This window comes from Lasioglossum baleicum, chromosome 15 (assembly GCF_051020765.1).
Source record: "Lasioglossum baleicum chromosome 15, iyLasBale1, whole genome shotgun sequence".
Classification (NCBI taxonomy): Eukaryota; Metazoa; Arthropoda; class Insecta; order Hymenoptera; family Halictidae; genus Lasioglossum; species Lasioglossum baleicum.
In genome coordinates, this window is record NC_134943.1 from 9,974,264 (window position 1) to 10,000,000 (window position 25,737).

Genomic DNA, 25,737 nt, shown 5'->3' on the forward strand with positions numbered 1-25,737 from the left:
TGCTGCGTGGGCGGAGTTACAGAAAATCAGACTGGTACTATTGGCTCTTCGAATCCACTAAATGTCGGAAAGTGGGGTTTGTGAAATCGTAGAGGGGTTGGAAGTGGAACACTTGGAACGGAAGGTTAGCAGTGCGGGTGGTCTATGTGGGATTAACCCATTAACGCGCCCAGTGTCCCATTTCGATGACCTATCTCTTCAATTTTGACATCGCGATACGCGAACCATCGAAAAATCATTCGTTAAACATTTCATGAATATTGTACAGACATTTCCCAACAGAATTACAGAATTTTTCGGAAAAAGAAAGATCACATATTCGCCGTAGAAATTGTTCCCAGGATTAATCGCCATCGATCGAAACCACCGTAAAATCATTCGTTAAACATTTCATGAATATTCTACAGACTTTTTCGAACAGAATTTTTTAATAACGAACAATAACTTATTCGCAATGGCGACAGAACGCCAACAAAATGGAGTCAGACTACTTTCCGGACGTGAACGAGGGAACTATGCGATAATTCGTTGAAAACAGCCATTAATCTCGCCGCGAGGAAAATAATTCGTTGCGGTAGACTGTTGGGAGGGTAGAAAGAAGTATTTGAAACAGTTTCGGGCGGTTTGGGATCGGTGGAACGGGCTAGACGGAATACACAGTTTTATTAGAAAAGTTCGGGGCAGCCGGTCAACATTTGTAGCGCGGCCCTCGATCATCGATTTCCGTTTTCGAATTTATTTCCGGCCAGCGGGCTCGCGGGCGCCAAAAACTTCATCGACGAAAAAATTTTTCATCTCGCGCGATAACGGGAACGATTTTCTATCGAGATAACAGAAAGCCGAGCTGCGCCACTCTGTGAAATGGAGTTGGCTCTCGCGATCGTTCGATTCCGAACGATACCGGTGCGCTCGATTAGGTTGCCGGTTTGTTAAAGATGGAAAATATGGTCGGTTGTTTTGATAGCGAGGTATGCAGAGAGAAAGATGTGGTCCGGAGGGCTTCCGTAGAAAGGAAATCGAATTTGAAGGAATGCTTTATGGGAATGTGATTATGCTGGATGTCTGATCTGTGCTGCAATCTTCTACTGCATGAAACCGTTTCGATGTACTGTGTTTATCCTTCATGCGTTTGTTGTTGTGTTTATGGAATTTTGTGATTCGTGAATATCAGTGAAATTTGGGAGAGATTGTTGAAATATTCGGTACGGTGCTTTATTTCAATCGTAAATGTTAGAGGAGTATTTTATTTTCGTTAAATTACTCGACAATAATTGTTTAGGGTAATTTCGGGAGAGATGCACCAGTTGTTATTGTGGCAATACTGGACGATTTTTAAGATTTTTATTTTGGAGGATAGCTTTATGGGAATGTGATTATGCTGGATGTCTGATCTGTGCTGCAATCTTCTACTGCATGAAAGCGTTTCGATGTACTGTGTTTATCCTTCATGCGTTTGTTGTTGTGTTTATGGAATTTTGTGATTCGTGAATATCAGTGAAATTTGGGAGAGATTGTTGAAATATTTGGTACGGTGCTTTATTTCAATCGTAAATGTTAGAGGAGTATTTTATTTTCGTTAAATTACTCGACAATAATTGTTTAGGGTAATTTCGGGAGAGATGCACCAGTTGTTATTGTGGCAATACTGGACGATTTTTAAGATTTTTATTTTGGAGGATAGCTTTATGGGAATGTGATTATGCTGGATGTCTGATCTGTGCTGCAATCTTCTACTGCATGAAAGCGTTTCGATGTACTGTGTTTATCCTTCATTCGTTTGTTGTTGTGTTTATGGAATTTTGTGATTCGTGAATATCAGTGAAATTTGGGAGAGATTGTTGAAATATTTGGTACGGTGCTTTATTTCAATCGTAAATGTTAGAGGAGTATTTTATTTTCGTTAAATTACTCAACAATAATTGTTTAGGGTAATTACGCGTGTCATTTACATCGTATCCACCTATGCAAATAACCTCATTTCGAAGAATACGTGTATCACATCATTTACGTGTAACAGAAGCATAAAAACTTCTCAGTGCTCCGAACTCCTGACGAAATACTTTTGCAAGTGTTAAGTACTAATGTCATTACGTTCTTATTGTGTGGTTTTAACTATCAGTATCGACTTAAATAGAGACAATGGTTTCTCCTTTACGATTTTTCATCGTGTTATGATAAAATTTTTTGTACTGGTTCTTGTTTTTGTATACGTGCGTCTCTCCCTCAATTTAGGGATACAGCATCCGTTTTTCAATTAATTACAAAGCGATAAGTTAAAACTGAGACCTGTTGTTCGATACACTATTTGTTAACATCATACACTTTAATTAATTAATATTTAGTATGTAATTATTTAGAAAGAGGTACTCCTCTTTCATTTCAATTTCAATTCAACTATATGCCTGTCTACACTTCCAATTCTTTTCAATAACATTTTTATAAGCAGAAAACAAAATGTGCTGGATCTCTCCCGAAATTACCCTAACAACTTCTGAACGAAAGATTAAAAAATCGTTCGCCACACCTAAACACTATCGCACCAAATGCAGAGGCGAAACCAAACGAGGAAGACAAAAAGTATAAATTGATACACTCATCATTTATCAAGGCAATCCTGTGGCTCCCAAAGTTCACAAAAAGAAGCTCGTTAACAAAAACTGTTGAATTTTATTTCATTGGCCATATTCCAGAAACACACACGTACAGGATCGCCACAGTTGTAATACACCATACACGGTGCAATCCACTAGAAACGTTCGTCGGAGTAGAATCGACCAGCAATAGTCAGACCCGCGAACAATCACGTTTCCCCGTCGAAAAACGATGTTTCTCTCAAACAAATTTCACTCATCCCATTCCATTTCCATTCTGCCGTAGCATCACACCTTTGTACTAATTGCCCAACACAGGATAGCAACTTTTCTGGCAAATTTGAGCACTATGCTGAATCCAATGCCGCGTTTATTTAAAATGCTTTTTCTCTAACTGCGACCCTTTAACATTTCAACGTTCTTTCACGTTCTGTTGTCAGTACGATTTGATCTTCTTAAATTCTTCTAAAATGCTCGATCAAAAATGCATAATTCTAGATGCATTTTTTAAACATTCTAAACGTTCTTCTTTTGAACATTTTAAAATTGCTATAGGACAAATACAGGATGTGAGAATGATCTTTCTCGCAAATAGAGATGAACCTGTGGGATCCATCAACCGGAAGACAAACAATCGAGAATGTCGCTTCCACAAGCTTTAGTTTGCGACTCGTTCGTCGTCGCACGCCGTCACAGGAGCTCCATCCTGGACTGTCTGGCTACTAATTAGTCGGACCATCCTTCAATTAGAGTGGCTCGAGGAGAAGGTGAATTAGAGATGACGGACCTGGATTCTGGATCGACTGTTTGCCAAATATTTGTCGGACAACAGTGATTAGTTTAGCTACGACGAACCTGTGAGATTCGAGATCGTCTTAATGGGATTCCCCTTCTTCGACGGTGACTTCCGGTTCTTCGAATTCTGGAAGATCGAGGTAAAGTTCAAGGGAACCCCTTTGACCCATTCTGGTAATTCCCTTTTGTCATTGTCATCGCTGTTTGCAGAAATTAGCAATAACTTGTAAAATTTAAAGAACCAGCAATTAAGTTGTAGTAAAAGATTCAGTTATGTTGCAGAAAAGCGCAAATTTGCTTTTTTGCTTATTGTTTGTTGAAGGTGTGCAGATTGGTTTAATTGCTTTTAGCGACCGGAAGAGCTCTTGATGTTTCGTTTGATACTGTTCGATTTCCCACGGAAAATTTGAGTGAAAGGTTCGGAATAAAATTTTCCCGTATCAAGTCCCGTTTTCCTTTTTTCCGAAAAAAGTGTTTGAATATTGATGGAACGCGCGAGCTATTAAGAGGAAATTGACGGAAGCGTACAGTGAATTCGCAAACTGGTTTTCCTCGAAAAACAAAAGCTTGTATGCGAGAACTTTGTTATTCCTTTTTAATTCAGTTTACCGTCGAGAATCTTCTCTCCGTTGTTCCAGGTTCCTAGAGTCATCCTGTACATATATACACACAGCTTTATTGTGTCGCGGTTGAGAGACTGTCGAGCAGAAACTTTCAAAATTCAATCGAATAAAGTGAAATGAGTTTTTCCATTCTCTAAAATGTTTAATCATTCTCAAAATCAACTTGTACACATTGGAACTGATTTTCCGACTTTCCACCGGTGTTAAAAAATGTGCCTACCTCTCTAAAATGCAGGGTGTCTCAGCTGAAGGAGGCCACCTAAATATCTCCTTTATTTTTAATGGCACAAAAAAGATAATTATGGCATAACTTAAACGGTATCGAAGGAGGAATATCATAGACGAACAATTTTACTTGTCCGGTTATTTTTTCATAGCTTTTCCAAGGTCATCGTTATTTTTTATCGTGAAAACTTATATTTTTTTTATTCCATCTTGTTAACGACTTGAGCATATTCAAATGTATTTTTTCAGCCGCCATAAGATGTAGTGAAAAAAAAAACAAGTTTAACCGATAAAAAAGTTACGATGACCTTGAAAAAGCTGAAAAAATAACGGGACAAATGAAATTGTTCTTCTATGATATTCCTCCTTCGATACCATTTAAATTATGATATAAATATTTTTTGTACCATTCTAGAAGACTTTGTAACGATGCACAGCAAGATACTTCGTACCGTTCTGCTGTTCTTGAAGCGAAGTGTGAGACCTCCCACGCAAGTCAAAAACAAAATACTTGACGGTGGTGTTCAGGAGCGTTTAAATCGCTCTTAAAGATCCCGGAAGCACCGAAAAGGGGATCATTAATCTATCGGAGTACCCGTCGAAAGTCCAGCGAGCCAGTTACTTCGAAACAAGTTCGAAGAGGACGGGGCTCTCCTTGCTAGGGCACTCGGTCTTTGCTTTTCGAAACCGTCCAAGTAGTTCGAAGAGAGAGAGAGAGAGAGAGAGAGAGAGAGAGAGAGAGAGAGAGAGAGAGAGAGAGAGAGAGAGAGAGAGAGAGAGAGAGAAGACTAAAAGCCACGAGGCAGGCTGGCCCCGAAGAGCATCCTCGATATTTTTCCATGAAAAGCGGAGAAGAAAGCTTCAAACGAAAGAGGACGGAACGGGAAAGGAGGCCATCCGAGAGAGGATTCTTTCAATTAGTTCGGGCCGCGGTCGAGATTCCGGTTAATCGAGTCGGCTCTCGGACGTCCCGCGCTCTAATGATCGCTCCGGTTCAAGGAAACGCCGAACGGCTCCCCTCCATTATGCAGCAAGTTAAACACATCCATATTGATAAAGCCATTCCCCGTCTCACTCTTCCCAGATCCTCGCTCTTCCGCGACATCTACCTAAAAAACGCCCCGGAATAAATTCTGCCAGACCTCTGCCACCGGGAAATTGGAATTCGTCGCGAGAGCTCTGCGATGTTTTCCACGAGTTCGTCCTGATTTTTCCCTTAAATTTTGCATTTTTTTTTTGAAATCTTTCTCGAAATTTATTTCTCACTGTAGAAGTCTGATTAAATTGCTAATCGAAATGCTAGTACTTCTAAATGCTTCGGAAGTTTTCACTCTGCATTTTATACTTCCTGTCATAAATACGCGAAAACCGCAGCGTCTAAATGGAATGAAAATGGAAACTGAATAATAGAAAGATAAAATGAGCCAACGAATGTTCTTTCGGATGGATGCTGGACACGTATCTGGGTTAATGTACCGATGATAGCTGCAGGATTCGTGCTCGAAGGTCCGAGCAATTAAAGGATCCGGCTGTAGAAAAGTTTTCCTTGTTCTCTGCTGGCCAACCGACAACCATGAGTAACGAGGTTCGGCCCATTAGAGAAAGTGGAAGAAGTGGGAAGTGGCCAGACATGTTACCTTAAAAACGCGACGAAGACCAAAGAGCCAGACTTCACTTACTGGGATGATCGTTGCCGCCGTTTCCTAGCCATTTTGATGATTGTCAAACACTCGACAACAGGCTAACAATATTTTCTAACATTTCGAAAGAACCATGAACACTTTAAGCAAATTAAAAATGTTTCTATCTTTTGTATGACCTCTGGTATGATAAAAAATGAGTGTAAAATAAGCAGCAACGTTATAGCCATGTTTGATGAAGTCTCCTTATCAAGCACAAAAGACAAAAATCTATTTTTAAGACTCCGATTTCCGCAGACAACGGGGAAATGAATTTGCATAAAAGTCAATGATAAAATACTTTTAAATGCTGATGCAGGTTCAAGACGTCGAGGGCTCAAAGAAATTTGATCGTCGAAGCTGATTCAATTCCAGGTCATTCTTTCAGTCGAACGAGATGGATCGACGGCCATAGACCAGGCATTTACATAAACGCTTAAGTGGCTGCCGTTCGGGGACGAGCACCTTAAGAAGTTCCTTCCCTTTCCCTTTCCCTCCCTTGGTTCTCTTCTCTTTCTCTCTCTCTCCCTCTTTCTTCCTAGGTCTCTTGGAGAACGAAGAAACTTCAAGTTCCCTTAATGAGCTCGAAATTTTTCTCATCCCGGACTTGGTCGTCGAGTTCTCGAGCCTCTTACAGATGCTCCTCCGCTTTTGACGAACGTCGTCGTCGAGTCCCGATCGAGTTCGAGTTCGACTCCTCGCCAGGGAAAAATCGAAGATCAACGGATTTCGGAATACGGGATTGCTTTTTAATCGGCTGCTTTCCGTGCCGTGCCGAATTAACCAGTGAAAAGAAAGAAACGAGGGGTAGACAGGGGAGAAAGTTCGGGAAACTCTCTCGAGATTTTCATCAGCTGAAACGCGCCGATACGCTCCCGATCGCGAATGATAATTAACTGTCGAAGTACTCGAAAGCAACTCGCTTTATTATACCTCGTAGAAATTACAAAAGCGCGAGTTTGCTCGGAGTCGGGGGAATTTATTTAGTTCGCGGAAACGATTTCACGAGCCTGTGCCTCGATGAAATATTGATGTTTAATTTCTTCCAATCGATGGAAATTCGCACTGGAGGTACAGAACAGTTCGAGCAGGTCATATTTCCACAGATCTCAAGATCGCATTTCTTCACCAAAAATTTGTTAGTAATATTTTGCGTGAATATTTCTCGCTAGAAATAATAAAAATCGTCGAGTAAATAAAATCAGCCCGATAACTGCTTTCCGACTTCGTCCGTCGTCTAAAAATTAATTTTTAATTATCCCAGGCGGTGTCGGAGTTACAGTCCGTCAAGTAGTTGCAGCGTTAATCGATCAAAGCGAGGTCTTATAAAATACAGAGCATCGTGGCGAGACGAGGCGAGGCGAAGACGAGCGGTTACTCTTGTCGAGGCGTGTTTTTCCTGGGTAGAAGCGTTTATATCGGCGTCGCCGTCGTCTCCCCGTCATAAATACCAATTAATGAGCGTCGAAGCAACGATCGAGGCTCCGACGTCGTCGTCGTCGCGACGTAACGTCGACGGGACAAGGAAAAAATACAGGCAGAGCTCTTAATCTAGTGATACCTGTCCGCGGTTAATAGATGAACGCGAACGTTCTCTCTGTCCAAGGCACAGTTTCGATAACGTCGGCCGCCGTTATCGACGACACACCTTCTAATTAATAGCCGGCGGGTGCTCGCAGCACCGGCTACAAGATCCGACGAGATCTTCTCGCGATCACAACTTCCGGGCGATTCGCTAACTCGAGTTAACTCCGCCATTTTTCATCGCCTCGTGCCGCGACGACTATTCCTATCAACTACTAGGGCCCGCTCTAGGGACGGGCGACTCGGACATCTTTCCGGGGCGCCATTTTGGCTGTAAGTGTGAGAAAAATATTGATGTGTTCAATAACCAATTAATAGAAAATTTGCTTTTATTAAAATAAATGCTCTTTTACTAAAATTTAAATAAAATGACTTGATTTTTGTTGAAAATAAAAAATATGTACCTTTATTTAAAAATAATATATTCTTAAGGGGGGCGGCAATTTGACTTTTTTTGTCCGGGGCCACGTAACGGCTAGAGCGGGCGCTGGAACTACTTCCAAGTTAATTACGTCCTTCTAGTAAACAGTACAAGCAGAATGAAAAAAATATTAATTTTTTCGTTAGAAGAATTATTAACTTCGGAGCTTGATTTTCGGGGAAGATTCACGCAAATGGCCCTCCGGTTGGAACAATGGAAGACCGAGGAGGCCGGATTAAAAAATACGGGTCCCCTCGGATAGAGATCCTGCTCTTTCAGGTGCCCGGGTGTTCCCGGCCCTGGGACGGGTTCGAGGAAACCGCTCGTCGACCCGACGGATTATCCTCACGCGACCCGGCAAAGCTTCGAATTAAATTTTCCGCGTAAAGATCATTTTTCCCGGCGCGAGTTTCCGAGGGCGTCCCTAAATTATTCCGGCGATTAGCCGGGCACGGTAAGTGGCGCGAACGTTTAACCGCGCGGAAACCGTCGCCGTTGTTCCGAAAACGGACGGTGTTTGCATTGTTAAACAGCTCACCGATGTTGAACACCGCTGATGGACAGCTCGGATACCCGGGGAACGTACCTGGAACAGAGAGGAAACTTGGTTAGATCGATAGTCTACATTATTAATCAATCTGAAAGATTCTACATTTTTCGGTGTATAGGATGTTGTACAGGATGTTGAACAGGATGTCGTAAATGATGTTCATGATGATATTGAAGACGATGTTGAGGAGACTGTTGTACAGGATGTTGAGGAGGACGTGGTACAGGATGCTGAAGAGGATGTTGTACATGATGTTGATGAGGATGTTGTGCAAGATGTTGAAGAGGATGTCGTGCATGATGTTCATGATGATATTGAAAACGATGTTGAGGAGGATATCGTACAAGATGTTGAAGAAGATATTGTACAGTATGTTGAGAGGATATCGTACAGGATGTTGAGAGGATATCGTACATGATGTTTATGATGATAGTGAAGAGTATGTTGGGGGTGTTTCAGGATGTTGAAGAGGATATTGTACAGGATGTTGAAGAAGATATTGTACAGGATGTCGAGGAGGATGTTGTACAGGATGTTGAGAGGATATCGTACATAATGTTCATGATGATATTGAAGAGTATGTTGGGGGGTTTTTCAGGATGTTGAAGAGGATGTCGTACATGATATTCATGATGACATTGAAGACGATGTTGGGGGTTTCAGGATGTTGAAGAGGATGTCGTACATGACGTTGATGATGATATTGAAGACGATGTCGAGGAGGATGTTGTACAGGATGTTGAAGAGTATTTCGTACATGATGTTCATGACAATGTTGAAGATGATATTGAGGAGGAGTTACATTAGTCCCAGAGTTGAAGAATACGTCTCAGCACGTTGACCGAATCAAAAGAAGTCCTACAACTTCGGATTGAACACTAATTTCTATTCCTGATGATAAAATAGTTGTATTCGTACATGTTCGACGTGACGGATAGATCCAGTGATGGGTAGGAACGACTATCGAGTTCGTGTTCAAAATCAATAAGACCCGCCCTGTGATCACTAAAACGTTAAAGGGAAGTTCGAAGTAAGACAGTGTGATTGGAGCCAGTTACAAGTCGATCCCAGGGCAGATCACCAGTATTAGGTATCTGGCGGTCGGTATCCAGCAAGTACTTTCCGATAGCAATTTTACGAAGCAGTTAACACCGCTAACAAGTTATCGGGGCGAGATTGAAGGAGGATAGCCGTGGCCCAAGACGACGAAGACTACTACTACGACGACGACGACGACGACGACGACGACGTTGCTGCAAACTCGGTGCAGTTTGATCGGCTTTGCGAAACTTGGCCCGGGGCTACTTCGGCTTATCGATGCGGGGGTGAAGCCGCCTCCGTGCCGGTCGCTCGCCAATTTTACCGCCCGTGTATATTGTCTCCGATCCAGAACCAGTACTCCCCTATATCTTCCCAGGAAACTTGGAAAGCGGTAAAATTTGCGAACCAGCCTTATCGGCGTGCCGGCGCAGTCTGGTCGCCGCAGAGTTGTCGCGACCTAACGCGAGAACTTGCGGAACTTTCCAGTTATACCGGCGACACCCTGAATGAATCGAGCTGCTTCGCGAACCGACGCGATCGACCACCTCTGCAATTTTTGCTAATTTCAACGCCGATTGAACTTGGTCGATGCTCAAACACTTATACTCGAAGTAAACTTGAACTCCCCTCCTGTTTCTCACGTTTTACCCGCGAAACATTTGACTGTGTGGAACTGATTTTGCTCATCTTTGCTGGGAGCTCGTTAATAAATTGTCCACTACCACGCAATCGCCATAAGTCAGCTTTCCGCGCGTCAAAGAAATACGTTCTTAATTTCCCGGAGATAAATCGCGTCTGGAGATCACTCCGGACGTCCCGAGCGCATTAAACGTTTATCACCTAAATGGTGCCTGTCAGCGTTTCTACTGATTTTCGAGAAGCGATCCTCCCACGCTGACCCAAAAAGGACAAGCTTTCCGCGGAGAGCTGTGAAAAATTTAGGCAACCGAACGGTTCCGACAGCCACGATATTTCCCGGGTTTTAATGGCGATTCGTGATTCTCCTCGGCCAAGCGAGCCGCTTCGAAATTCATTAAAAAGTTCCGTCGGCCGAACGCTCATCAGTAGATCAAAGCTCCATCAATTACCGGCAGAAATTAGTCTCACAACTTCCAACTAATTTCCCGGGAATAAAACCTACGTGAGAACGCTGCACATTTTTGCTCGGAATTTTACGAACGACGAGAAACTGGCATGATTCAAGGACCCAGAAGAAGGATTCGAGAAACCATCCTCGATAGATAACGGTCCGGACCATCTTCCGGGAGCTTTCGGTGAGCCCCGACATTAAAAATCGTCGCAATATTTCATTTTAACGACCAGCGATCGCGGCCGGTCTCCAAACGTCTCGGAAACCAGGTGTTACTCATCGGCGTGGAACGTTTTCCACCATTCTCCCCGTTGGATACTGGCAATTCTTCCTCGGCAACTTTTCCGGAATCGCCGGCAGCTTTATCGCTTGTCTACGGCCGATTACTCGGTGATAATCACCGTCGGATTGCGCTGTTCTCCCGGGTGTGGATCGGAGGTCCGGTTGCGACATTACATGGCGCAGCTGTGTGGCACCTGTACAGACCTTGTACACCTTGTAATAACTCTGTGCCCGTTGCGAGAGGGGAGCGAGCTTTATATCCCGCGGCGATTGCAACGTCGCGCCGCGTCGTCGTTCCGCGTGCCGCGTTTCGTTCATTATCTCGCGGCGAGATGGGTATTAATCCTATTACTGGGAGCTGTTCGCGGGAGCACGTCGCTCGGTCCACGGTAAAAGAACGAAATTACACGGCTATCTCGTTACAACGGAGTGATAACGCGTTAAACGACCCTGCTCGCGGTCCTTTCACCCACGATTTGCATAATTCTTCTATTTAAACCGACCGGATTTACCCTTTGTGCTAAAACGAGGAGCCGGGATCAGACTCGGCGCGAGGTACATCTTGATCCTTCCAGTGACGAGACCAGAGAGAGAGTTCACCGGGTGATAGATGCGTGACTGACTTGGACTGGACCTGGACTTTTGTTACGCTCGAATCCATTTTCCTTGAACTTACTAGGGGCCCGAATTTAATTGTTGGGAGCAGCCTGAAATCCGAACTCTTAGGCCTAGAGGCTGAATTCTCTCGCTTTGGATTTCACTTAGGCCTGAATGCCGTCTCCACGGTCCTATCGTTGAATCGTCCTGCTTCCAACCGGTATCTAGGTCATTTCAGAATAATACTCGACCTGGATCCGGCTTAGGTTTAGTCCCCAGCCCGCTTAAGTCTCGGTTACGTCCTCATAAACCCGAGCCTCGTAACAGCAAAGTACGCTCGTAACGAAGATTCCGAACTAAACTTAACGAAGATGAGCCTGATTTATACCCCTCGAGCCAAACCGACCGACGAATCGCCATTATCAACGCCGAGAGCTGTCTGCACACCGCACTCTTAACAACATGTACTAAACTAAACAATCTATTCGCAGAAGAACCGCGAGGAGCCGAGTATAGTTGCCCGTCGAATTCCTCGCAGCTTGGCTGGCGGTGGCGGTGCTAGTAACTCCGACTAGTTCATCGACGAGGAAAATCGTAAGGCGGAGGGATTAACACCGATCTTGGGCTGGGCTGACGTCTGTTACCCGGCTGTATCCCGGCGTAAATTACGTCGTCCGGATCATAAGCTCTTCCCCCGTTCAGCTGTTACAACGTTCCCCGCGGAGTTACCGCGATAACGCTTTCAGGGAAGTTAAATGGATCCTGGCCGAGGCCGTAAAGCTATCGCGGAGAACGTCCCGGGGACGTTCCCGTGGCGCGCGACGTCCCCCGCCGTTAATATCAATCCCATGGAAAGTGTGTTTCCGGGTCCGTTAATCGACGATCAACCGGCGCAATCCCGTAAAACGTCTAACGAGCCCCGGCTACAACCGAGAACCGCCTGCTGAGACTAGCAGGTGTACGACAAACCGAAAATGTCGGGTAGTCAATGGTCGGGCCTGAAAATTCTCGCGCTCCCTCGTTTAGGATCCACGCTAGGTCGGAGCAGTCTGTTTAGGAGCCACGTTCAATCTGAACGTCTCCGCTTTAGGATCCGCGTTAACTCTGAATCATAATTTCTGAACTCAGGACCGGCTTTCTCAACGAAACTGCGCGACGTCTCCTGAGGATATCTTCAAAGGCACGCCGCCCTCGACGGCGAAGAGGAGCCGAGCTCCTGCGTATGCAAATGGCGGACACACGTTCTCGAGGCATCGGATTAAGCCGTAGCTTATGCGTCTAATCCCGGATTAAACTGGATTATACGCAACACATTGGGGGAACAACTATGCCAGTAACATTTATCAGCCACGCCGGAACAATCGCCGTGGCCCGTTCCGGCGACTATACTCTCTCGCACACGCCTACTCCCGCTCATGCCTCGCCGTTCTCATCCGCGGAGAATCCACCGTGTTCCACGATTATCCCAAGACACGAGATAACGCAGCCGTTCGCGCGACACCTAGCCGCCCCGTGCCGCAATTAGCGAATTGCGCATCTGCCGCGCCGTGTAATAATTACAATGGCGCTGAGCACGAGATATTCAAATTGTAAGCGACTACAAGCAAATGGAGCGTTCCACGAGCTTGTACAGCATGGGTAGACGACGGGGCCTCCTCGCTCCCGTTACTCTGCCACTCGGAGCAACGATTAACCCTCGGAGGAAGCGACTTTGGAACCGTCGAAACAATTATGGCAGCTCGAATCCTGCAAATTTGGTAACTACGGCGCGAGAACAGTGGGTGTGCTTCTTTCTCTGGGTGGAGTGGGCGTGGATTGTTTCAAGTGGGCGGGGCTTAATTGCTCGTGACTTGTACTAGGAACACTGCTCCGCATAAAAATCTTTGCCCATGTTTAGTTTAAAGGGTTTCTCTTAAAAATTGTAACAATGGTGGACAGTGTTCCAAGTGGGCGGGGCTTCTTTGCCCGCAACTTCTGTTAAAAATAGGCGTGTCTTGGCCTGAGTGGGCGTGGAATTGTTGCCTCAACTTCTACAGAGTTAGTACGATGCACCAATAGAGAATCTATGCTAATATTTGCCCTGGACTTTAACAGAAGTAGGCGTGGTTTGTTTGCTCTCATTTTCAAAGGAGCCAGGCCACTGCCCCAAGGGGCAATCTACATCTCCGTTTAACACGGAAGAAGAGGAACAATTCGAATTCGAATAATGAAAAATGTGCTAATAAGTTTAAAACGATGCGTGGACAACCAGGGACGCGTTCACCAACGTTCCGAACTTGTCGAAATGAAGCCAGCGCTCGGACCTCCGCCATTAGCCCACGGCAAAGAGAAAGTTCGGCGCCGGGAACGCCGGGAACTGTTCAAATTTATCAGCTCCACCTAAGTTTCCGGCTGCCTGCCGGCTGAGACCGGAAATTTCTCTTCGGCCAAAGCTTCTTATACCTTTCAGCGGAACGGGCGCCGGCTGCTGGCTGTAACGAGTTCGTGCAACTTCCTGATCCGAAAATAGTGCCGCGGATCGATCTAATGACGTATAATTCCTACCGAAAGCTCCGCTATTTAAATATAAGAACGATCGCTCCGCGATCCTGCTCGTTTGTCCGTCGCACGTCAATTTTTCCATCGCGAGATCCGGCGGCAGGCAATCACCTCCCGCTTTTTAATTGAACCAACTTGCCCATATCAAACTTGACGATGCTTTCTAGATACTCCGTTAACAATTCTCAATACTCCAGCCCATGAAAAATAATTGCCGAAGCATATTCTGTCCCCACAGTATCTCACAATTCCTAATCCCCCCATCTCGCCCGCGAATGCTTCACCGTAGTTTCATTAATCTCGAACCGTGTTAAGTACTTCGAGCTACAAACAACGCCAGAAGACCCAGTCCGATCACGGGCACACAATTATGCGAAACTGTAGAAGAGCGAGCTCCAGCCCGGGGGCGGTTTGAAAAAACTCCGGTGTGGAAAAACTGCAACCGGAGTTCAACCGGAAGCGAAACAAAAGAACCCGAAACAAAAATATGCGGAAACAGTATCAGAAAAAGTACAGCGGCAGCAAAACTCGCATACGAAATGCGTATCCATTAAAAATATTATAAATATTATGCCGGGCCGCGAAACGCAACAATTCCATTCGCGTTTCCTGAAATACTATATATTCCGCAACGAATTTGCTATTTTCGCGAGCCTGCTCGTTTACGACTAAATATTTCCGAGAATGCGAATAATTGTTTATGTCAGAGGTGGTATGCGGCATCGATCGAGCACTTTCGTCAGCCTGGGGGGAGGGGGGAGGTGATATTTTCGCAACGATTTCGCGAGGCCATTTCCGGGGTAGCCGATCGATCCCGCAAATTGGCTCGATTACGCTCCGATGGGAGTTCGATAAGGCTAGACAAAGAGCCTCGTCTCTTTCTCCCTTCGTTTTTCCATTTCTACAATTTCTAGTGTCGCGATCGCCCGGAGGCAATCAATTCTCGATTCGGTCCGTCGCGGACGATCGGCTAAAGACGAACGCAAGGATTCGTCGAAATGACGGCGGGCGTCCTTTGCCCAACGGACGTGGGGGACGGAATGAGGCTGTGTTATCGAGGAAAGAGCCTTTTCTACGGCAAATTCGCTTTTCCTCGGGATGCAATAGGCGGAGGAAAAGGGCCAATCTCGGGACATAAATGGCCGGGCTGCGGCATCACTCGAAACTTGCGAAATTGCATCGTGCAAGAGACTGATCGAGCCTCTGCTTCCAATTCTGGAAGATTTATTAATTCGAAGGAAACTCGTTGAAGAGTGTATAGAGAAGAGAGGTTAGAATAATGAGAGGCAAATGTAAATTGTTGGCAACAGGCGAGAGCAAGACCTGAAAATTTGAAATTCACGTTCCACAGAGGGCAGTGAGAAAAATTTCTTGACCAGGAACAGGAGTTAGAACAACAAGACGCGACAATAATTTGTCGCCAGGCAGTGACATGAAACTCTATACGCATGAAACTGAAATCTCTCTCGCAGTAAACGTCTCGAAACCAGTTAAAAGCAAGACCCCGCGCAGTCTCGGCAAGAAATTCTTCTGGAGGCAGTTTCCCGCTCATTATCAAGGGACTTCGCGAAGTTCAAGGGTCCCTGGGACGCGAAAGGGGTTTCTGGAAGGGAAGACGAACCTCTATCTCGCAAGAAACCACTTTACATCTCGCGCGGCGTGTAAAGATCGTCTGGGGTTCCTGCTTGGGACCTGGTTTCCTGCGGGGGCGGGCAACTTGGCCCGTAGTTCTGATCGAATTACCGGGCGGGCCGGGGTGTATCATGGTAATTGTGAGAAGTTACACTCCGTTCCAGGGTGTTCCAAGGTGAGGGAGGGAGTGGCGGAAGAAAATGGGTCGCAATTCAACCGGGGAAGGACCGGGGCCGGCTCGGTCTCACGGAAATTAGAGTTAATTGTCGGTTACAGCGCGGCGTTCGCAGCGCTCTCACCGTGTAGGTCGCGGATCTTTACGGAGCACTGAGTCAACGAGGATATCTCCGGGGACAGCGAAATTACGGCTGGAATCTTGATTATCGGGGATCGAGTGTCTCGCGACGACGACGACTACGACGACGACGTCGACGATGACGGCGCCGCTCCTCGTCTACGAACAAATTGTCCGCGACAGGATAATCCGGTTACCGGAGCTGCCGGCCATCTTGCCACTATCGCCCGAGTGGATCCCGAAAATGATACTCCGGAAACTCAGCTAAAATCAAAATTCAACGTCACGAACGTCACTTTTTACTTCGTTCGATCTGAAGCGTATCTCATCGAGTATCTAACAACGCTCGCATCCGACGAACCGCAATTATTACAGTGAAATCCGGTTAAAAACAGTTCTAACGAACGACAGAATCATAAAAAGCCCACAAAGGCCACGAGCAAACAGAATCAGCACGATAATTTGTCCCGGATTCGACGGCGCGGCAGCCACCGATACAAAATGAATAGCAGCGCGGTTTTCAAAGCGAGGTAACGAATCAGATTGTGTTCCTGGACTACCTGTAATTCGCGAAAATTATACGTATCCATTGTCCCCGGTTACAGCGGCGGTATTATCACGGTAATTCATACCGCGATGGCGACGGCGCGGCGGACCGGCGAATTTTCTCCCGTTCATTGAATAAATAACGATAATCGATGCGCGACAGATTACGGAGTCGGCCGTCGATGCTCGCCGGAATCGTCCACGATTACATCGACCGATGGGGCTTAAGTAATAATCGTGGCCGGAGGATGCTAGGTTGGGTCCCGGGGGACCCGGCGGTCGCTTCGAAACGACCTCGGAACGGTTGCGAACTGGCTCGCCAAGGGTTTCACATCGATCGAGAACTTTAGAGACGTTCAGATACGTTTAGTTACGGAAAACAAGTCTCTTACAAGATTAATAATCCTATGTCAATCTTTGATCATAATTACTCCACAATATTAAACATTGTCAACCTGGAAACATTGTCTGCTCGCAGAAGAGTATCCGACCAGAGCTTAATTTTTAACTTAATTAATAACCATATAGATTGTCCCTCTCTCCTTATGAAAATCAATTGTTATGCACCTGAACGTGCTTTGAGATCTCGAGTAGGTTTTCAAATACTTAAATGCAAATCCACATATGGATTAAAAAATCCTATAAATCGAATTATTGCGAACTCCAACACTCTATATAATAGTATAGATTATTTTAATGGGTCGTTTCACACTTTCGAAAACAAATTACGCATGATTAACTTATAATATCAGTACCTCTATACCAACAGTTTTTCTTTTTCATGCATGTCCTTTCTTAGTAATTTATGTTAAGTCTTTGTTATATTGTAAACATTTGTGTAAATGGACCTCGGTCCGTTCATAATAAATAAATAATAATAATAATAATAATATAAGCGTGGTAATAAATTATTGTTACCACTTTGATGTCGTCGTTTGGAAGTTTCAGAAATATGCGAGGATAAGTGTCGCGATCTAGCCCAGTTCGCCAGAGATTTCACATCGATCGAGAACTTTAGAGACGTTCAGATACGTTTAGTTACGGAAAACAAGTCTCTCTTGTAGATACTTGGAGACGACAAATCTGAGGCTATAATAAGCTATAATAAATTATTTTTACCACTTTGATGTCGTCGTTTGGAAGTTTCAGAAATATGCGAGGATAAGTGTCGCGATCTAGCCCAGTTCGCCAGAGATTTCACATCGATCGAGAACTTTAGAGACGTTCAGATACGTTTAGTTACGGAAAACAAGTCTCTCTTGTAGATACTTGGAGACGACAAATCTGAGGCTATAATAAGCTATAATAAATTATTTTTACCACTTTGATGTCGTCGTTTGGAAGTTTCCGAAATTTTGGAGGATAAGTGTCGCGATCGGGCCCGGTCCGCGTAACGTCTCGAGGGACTGAGTCTCTTCTCGGTGATCGTTCGTGTTCTCGCGACGCGACACCGTCGAAACATATTGCGGTTACGTAACAAGTCGGGTCTCCCTGGCAGACGAGGCCTGGAACTTATTTCGCGGTGGAGAGAGAAACTCTTGGCAAAATATCAGGGCCGCGAGAATCAAGAGGTCTACCACAAAGGACAGACAGGATAGACGCGAGGCTCTGTGCTGTGTCGACCTTATCGAGAACCCGCGCCGCGACTCGCTCGCAGCCCGCTGCTTACCGGTATCCGGGACGACGACGCTGCTTCAATTTCTATGGAAGCTCACGGAACGACAGACTCAGCGAACGCCGCCCGAGAGATCTACAAGGTGGCACGGTATTCGAAATTACTCGTCAGCCGTTTGTTCTTGAAAATAGTGTTTTCAACACAGCTTGTACAAAACACATCGGAGCCCAGACTCTGGTAATCAAGTTTTTGACACGTTGCTTTTTTACAGAAATGACAAATTTTTCATTTCACAGAACGTATGTGTTGGCTTAAAAATCAATGGTTCAGTACGTTGCAGAAGATAACTATTTTTAACACTCTCCACCAGTTAACACTCTCCCACTTTTTACCACCATTGGTCAAAATGACCGGTTCCAGATTTCTTATTTTACAATTATTGAAATAATAAAAATGGTTTCATAAGGAATGGTTGTATAGATATCTTTAGTAGAGCATGTATTACAATAGGGGTCGCACGAAGTCTAAATAAAATCAACCTTGTCATTTTTATAAGGGAACATGTACGTGTACCAGTTACTTTCAAAGCTCGGTAGGTTTCGTGTTGAAATCGTTCTTTATTCGTATCATACGAGTATATGAACGATAAACCGGGGGAATAAAAAACTAATTAGCAGGCAATGTGCTTCACTGAACGCGGTACAACTTCCGGTGAAAAAACATTTTCATCCGGCAAACGAGTGGTTGGAGATAGCAGAGTTCGGTTCATCCTGTGTAAAGAGCTGTGGAACGTGATCTACTCTGCAGTGAAATCCTGTGAGGCTTCAGGTACACCTTCAAAGGATGATCGATGCTCGATCGTAGGGATCTACGGTGGATTAATCAACTGCGCAGAGATTCGTGACAGAGACTATATCTCTCTGTTCTCTCCGGCAGCGACAAAAGAGACGACGCGACGCGACACGACTCAACGTGCAGTCAGAGGAAGCAGTTTCCGCGTGTGCGTATGCAGACACGGAGCCGAGTTGCTTTTAATTAGGCGCACGGAAACGTATTGTACGCATGGGAATTGTTGGCCGCGACTATCTACCGGCGGATAATTTAATATGTAAATCTCATTACCGTCATAAATCCGAACAAAGTTCGCAGCCAGCCGAGCCGCGAATATCAAACTATGGAAATGAACGGCTCTGACCTATATGCCGGCGGCGGATAAGAATCTCGGCGACTGTTAATGATCGTTGCGGCATCCGGATGCTGCAAGATCCGCGAAGGAACAACGTTCGCAATAATGCACCGCGGTCCCGAACGAGGATTTAGCGGCTCCGAATTGATTTAGCAAACCTTGAAAAGCGGTATCGTCGAAATTCTCCGAACGCGAGAGATGTGTAATTGCTTGCTAATTGGACCGTCAATACATCATTTCCATGCCAGTTATGTTTAAACTATCTCGGCGAGAAGCGGCAGAAGAATGTTATTTACAAACTGCACGGCAGGGTTTTGCGCAAATTGTGGGTCCGGTTGTAAACCCCAATGAAGTACAATTAACCCTGCATTACCCGGGTGAGGCGCATTAGCATTATTATTCATACGGGGGTTTCCCGAGCTGCTTTTTAAAATTCGTAAAAATCTCGCCGGCGAATTTTTGCTTTATGAAGTGACTCGCTCACTCGCATGATTCAATTTAAATGTAATTAAATCAAGTTCGTATCCCGGCCGGTGGGCAAGAAACATACGATTAAAACGGGGATCCTCGGGATCTAGACAGTTTTCAGTGTAGAATTTTAATTGTTTAGAAAAAACAGAGACAGGGTTGCCGGGAACATTGTTCGAGGTCCTGCGAATTCCGGCGAAATCCGCGAGTGGCGTGGCTCTTTGTCAGTCCTGTACTCGTATAACCGAGTAACGGAAGAAATGTTTGACGATGTCGGGAACAAAGCAATTGTTGGCATACTTCGGCCGCTTTGAAGTCGCAAAGCTCGGCGTTGCCGAAAATGTTGCAGCGTTGCGCTGCGCTCTCGTTGCAACGATATACTCGTCTGACTCCCCGAGGAAAAAAAAGAGAATAATAGAGAGAGAGAGAGAGAGAGAAAGTAAAAACTAGCAGGACGCCGCCTGTTTCCGCGAATACAATTTGCAGTAAACCCCGACGGGATCTTGCTAGCGTCCTTTGCGTGCGGAGACTTATTCCAGTTTATCCGAGGAGCCGGATCTCGCAACTGTAAACTGTGACTCTCTTCCTCTTTTTCTCTCTCTCTCTCGGGCGCTAGGAAGAACCGTCACTCTAGATTTTTCGTGATTTTAATTAAGCTGCGAGCATCCAGATCGAGATACACGCGCCATTTTTACTCGCCGACTGCTGTCGCGTTTATATATTCTAATGCGCGAAGCCTGAAATTTCATTTTAAAGCCATTCGGGACCTGGTCGGGGAGAGCGTTGAAACAAACGGAGTCGAGCGAGATCTTTCTCGAGAATGTTTCAGGCTTTAAACGCGCTTCTCACTACGGCAAATTGAACTGTGAAATGCGAGTAAATTATATGAATTTGTCGTAGGTCACTGACCGTGATCGATCGATGATGCGGTCACTGACCGTGATCGCTCGATGCTGCGGTCACTGACCCAACAAATCGTGAAGAATAACCTTCGCTTGACTTTCTTTAAGAAGAATTCAATACACAAAACTCAATACATCTCAAAACTTCAATACATAAAGTACTGTGTTCTTTTGACTACCTTCTTCATAATTCAGACGCCTTTACAGCACGATTACGTTCCACATGTTTCTATACAGCAGCCCGAGTACATACGGTCTGTTTTCTTTCAGCTACACGGACTCACTGAGATGCACCTTGGAACCCATGAAGCCCATCCGACGAAGAACTGCAATATGCGATGGCGCCGGTTACGCTGACGCGACTTGCGTTTTCTGCAACGCTTTACAAGATAAATTGTGGAGCGCGGTCTGGCAGTGGCTTTAACCTCGACGCGGCTTAAGCGGTACGAAGATCGAGGCGACCTATAAAAGTTGGTTGATAAGCTCCGCGAATTTTCTACACGAAGAGGAAACGATGAAGCTAAAGGGTGAGATTTTTCTCTTTCACCGGCGAAAATCACACGACCGTGTAAGTTGACAAGCGCCGAAGCTGTTTAGTTAGTATACAGGGGACGCGGGTGCATCCGAGCAGACGGTGTATCGATCGTAGAACGACTCGCATAACGGCCGAGAGGTCCGAGCTATTACACAACAACCGAGTGAATCGCATAATAACGCGATAACGTAGCGGCGACACGAGTGCCCCGGACGTTGCAACGACGCCATTTCTCACGAATGCGATGGCAAAAACCGAGAACCTCGTCCGGGGACGTGTCTGATGCCCTCTAATTTGCAAGGTTGCACCTTGCTGCACCCATCTTGCATCGCTGCAACGACACAGCGTAAACAGAGGAACGAAATTATCTCTCGTGGTCGAACAGAGAAGATCCAAACGAAGAAGCAAAAATATTTTTCGACCTCCTTGCCAACTTACAAATTTTTCCCGGATCACAAAGGCTCCTGGACAAATCCCACAGGACTCGGGATCTATGTATCTTACATCAAATACAGCCGGACGGTGATGCAGTGTGATCACTGTGTGGTACGAAATGAGTTTCAGGTCGGTTGGTTTCAGCCTGGTCAGTGGAAAAGAAGAGATTCCCAGTCCCTTGCCGTCGCGTTGCCAATATTTCCCAGGATCCCACAATTTCCTCCCGGTCGCGTGTCGTAAACCCTGGCTCCAGGGAGGCGGCGGGAATCCTCGATAAAAGGTTGGGCAAGGATAAGAAGGGCTAAGCGTGGCCTAAGCATTTGTCGAGGTGCGAACGCGGAACGGGGCTGAAAAAGTTGCTGAAATATTGACGGCTCGCTGAGAGACTTCCAGTGTTCGTCGCCGTGGATCCGCTCTGATCCCTTTCCCTTCTACACTTGCTGTTTCCGCGTACGAAAACAGCGAGGGTCTATGGCCACCCTTTATTCCTCCTGTTTCTTTCGTGGATTTATCGAGCCTACAATTTTACACCTTACACAATCTTTCATATCTGCGTCGATCATTAGCCATTAACGCCTCGCAAAATTGTCAAATTAATTTGGGTGATTTATTTTTTGCAAACGACGACCACAGGCCAAGATTAAGTGAATTTATGCGTGCAAGGAAACGAGTTCGATCGTAGCCAGCGTAATCGAGTGGCCGAGCGTTTTGCATTATTAAATCCCTTCGATCTGGCCGGATGTTTAATGCATGCCTCGATTCCCGTTCGAACGAAGTCGCTGCCGCCCGCCACAACGAATGCTTTTGCCTTTGCGCCACACTCGCCTAAGCAAATCCGTGCAACTAGGCCGATCGGATCGGTCTAATTAGCGGAGAAATTGCCCGCCTGTGATCCGACGACGAGCCGATATCCGACGATCCGCGTGCCGAACTTTGTGCGCTCCCTTTGTCGTTTCGCAAGGCTCAGTCCCCGTGACCCAATTGCCGGCTGATTTAAAAGACGCACAACCCACCCCCGCACCCAACCCCCTTGTCCTCTATCATTGCTCACTGCCGTCGATCCATTACAAACTTTCGCGTCGGGGATGTCAGCGACCGTCTTTCGAAAGATTACCATTGTTCTGTGTCGGTAAACGATCGAGACAACTGTTCTTCGAGAGTTCCCGTGGAGAACGAGCAATTATTTAACACTTTTTACAGTCTCCTCTCAGTGGAATGTTCAAACTCATTATGTTAAATTTTGGTCACTGACCTCATTCCCCAGAACAGTTATGGTCACTGACCTTATTCGTTCTGTGCAATTGTGGTCACTGACCTGGTCATTAAAAGCCTGTTAAATTTCAATTCACTTTAGACAGCATCCAGAAAATTCGTATAAATATCCAAGGTACAAAATAAGTTACGGAGGCAAGAGAAGGGTTTACTGGGAGATAGCAGAAAAATGTCGTAACGATCACGTTGTCCCGATTCCCGCATAAAGCCGGAAGGACTCAGGATCCTGGCTCGCGTATCTTTTCATTTCGGAGTTAACGCGAGCGTAACAGGGTCGCAGAGCCACAGGGCAAGACGACGAAATGGTAACGGAAGCCTCGGCGAGACACCTTTTGTGAGGGATTGAACTAACAAGCTCCGCGTTAGTTGAAAGTTCCAGAGGCTTTCGCCCTTCCCCGTAACGTTTGATGAAAAGCTTGTTTGTATCCCTCGAGTACCATCCGTCCATGCTCCGAACATATTTCATAATGGCTGGAGACTGCGAGCGCATCCTCTCGCTTCCGGCTTGTCTCTTCTTCTCCTCCTCTCTCTCTCTTTCGCTATCTGGTCGACTCTGCAGTTGGTCAAGACTTTCTTCGCATAAAATTGTTCGTACGCCCGCGAACAGAGAACAGACCTACACCCGAAAGTATGAAACCATGTCCGTCAATTAGCTAAAAGCGAAATATTAGCCTGCAAAAATCTCATTACCCTCCACTCGCCTAATTGCCGCGTTTATATTCCCGGTAAAACTGCAGATGTAGGAGAATGATCGGCGCGGCTCGGAACGAAGTAATTAATTAATATTGCTGATATGTTCAGGCCAGCTGATTTTACAAAAGACGAAGTCTCTCGGTGAGGCAATTAATCATCGCTGGTACATCCAGAGTGTGTACAACCTAATTGTCATAAATTATTTCGTAAAATTGGAAGAAGACTTTGACGTAAAGAAGCAATTTGAACGAGCACAATGAACATCTAGTGAAATTGTATTTGTGTAAACACACATTTTCACCATTTTACGGCCCGACTCGTTAAACGCGTATAAAATTTTTAAGGACGCCTCTGTCCCAATATAGTGAAAACAGCGGAAATAAAACTGCATCTTGCAGGGGGTGAAATAATTTGCGCAACGGCCGGCCGGACAGCCCGTTGCAAAATATGATTCTCTTTTATTAATCGTGAAGCTTTATGCTTTCGGGAGCCGGTGCGTGTTCGGTGCAGCGAAGGGTGTGGCCCCCTGTAATTTTCTCCCGCGCTCCTCCGGCGCGCAGAGGAGGGCCAGCTTTTTCGAGGATGAGTTAGCAGTCGGTTTTCTTCGGGAATTACAATTTAATTTGTTAGCGCACGACCTCATTTCCGGTGGAGTTTACCGGAAAACGCGCGCGCGAAATTCGGGATGTTTAACACGGACAGATAACCCTCCTGCCTCTCTGATAGCCGTCGCGTATCAACCAGTCTATCTTTTTGTACGTAGCTTTCGTATGAAGCTTTTTGCACGTATAAACAACAGCGAAAACGAGTGTGCACGGTGATCGTAGCACAGGATGGCCGGCTTTAAACCGGAAGAATTTGTTTAACGACGAGAAGAAAAAAACGGCGAATGAGGGCGACGCTATCGCAGGACAACGCGCATAGCTCGGAATATAGAAGGTCGTTATCTATGCGACGCTCGTGATTTTCGGCGACACGGCAATTTTTTCCGCTGTTTTATCGCCGCTCGTTGCTCTGCTCTTCTTCTGTTCCGACGAAATTTCACGATGTATCGCACTTACGCGTAAATGGATGGGTCGTTGGAGACCCGTGTGGCCCTTTTTCTGCCCTGATCTGATGGAGGAAGCGACGATTTATCGTGGATCAGTGGACGAGGCTGTTTCGTAGCGTTATCTGCTGTGAATTATCACAATGCCTCGAAAAATGTCAGCGACTGCAAGTACGGTCAGTGACCATGAATGTACAGGGTTCATATGATTAATGATCGTGCGTACATCAGTGATCATAAACGTATAAAATGATCGAGGCCAGTGATCATAAATATATAAAATAAACGAGGTCAGTGATCATAAATATATAAAATGAACGAGATCAGTGATCATAGATACATAAAATGAACGAGGTCAGTGATCATGAATATCTAAAATGAACGAGGTCAGTGATCACGAATGAACAGAATAAATCCGGTCACTGACCTCGACCACATCAGCGATCACAGAACCGCAGAATTCTTAGCAAATCAGCCTTTTACCCTGCCCGTAAAATCCGCAACCACTTGAACGCGTGTTCTACAAGTAATAATTAGTTGCCGGTATAGTGTTTGATTACCGGATAATTCCCGTTACAGAGGAAGACCGTGTGCGGCGCAAACGAGCAAACACGGTTACAGTAATTCCGGGAGCGTGCACGCGCGCGCGCGCAGGCTTGTGTTTATTTAAACGCGGCCTTCGCGTTCAACGAGGGAAGAAATATGGCGGAAATTCCACGGTGAGCCGCCCTCAGCGAATATCAATCGAGGTTGCAGTTTAATCAGGGAATTTAATCGAAATTCCGTGCGTTAATTGAGATTCCGTAACGTCCCCGTTCTTTTTCGGGGATCTAGAACTCTGCTCTCTGTCCCTCTCTCTCTCTCTCTCTTGCAACGTATCCAGCTAATCATTCGAACGAAACGGGCCGGCAAACTGTCCCGGGGACGGGATCGAATAAGTCGGTGATTGTTCATTAAGCAAAGGGGTGGTTGGGAAGAGAGGAAAACCAGGGAAAACGGCGAGGAACGCCGAGGAAAAGACTCGGTCCCGTTCCGGGCCAATCCGTTCCCTTTGCTACATAATTTCCAGCCGGGACGTGACTCGTTTGCAACCT

At 45.7% G+C, this 25,737-nt stretch overlaps 1 protein-coding gene across 2 annotated transcripts in view; it reads right to left on the reverse strand.

Moving 5' to 3' along the window:
* Cpx (synaptic transmission protein complexin) overlaps positions 1–25,737 on the reverse strand; it is a 420,394-nt gene that overhangs the window by 340,819 nt on the left and 53,838 nt on the right. The window contains exon 2 of one of the 2 annotated variants that reach the window (XM_076439911.1): positions 8,457–8,504. The exons of the other annotated variant lie outside the window; for it this stretch is intronic. The gene's annotated coding sequence lies outside the window, so the exon portion shown is untranslated. The remainder of the gene's footprint in view (positions 1–8,456; positions 8,505–25,737) is intronic. 2 annotated transcript variants of the gene reach the window in all.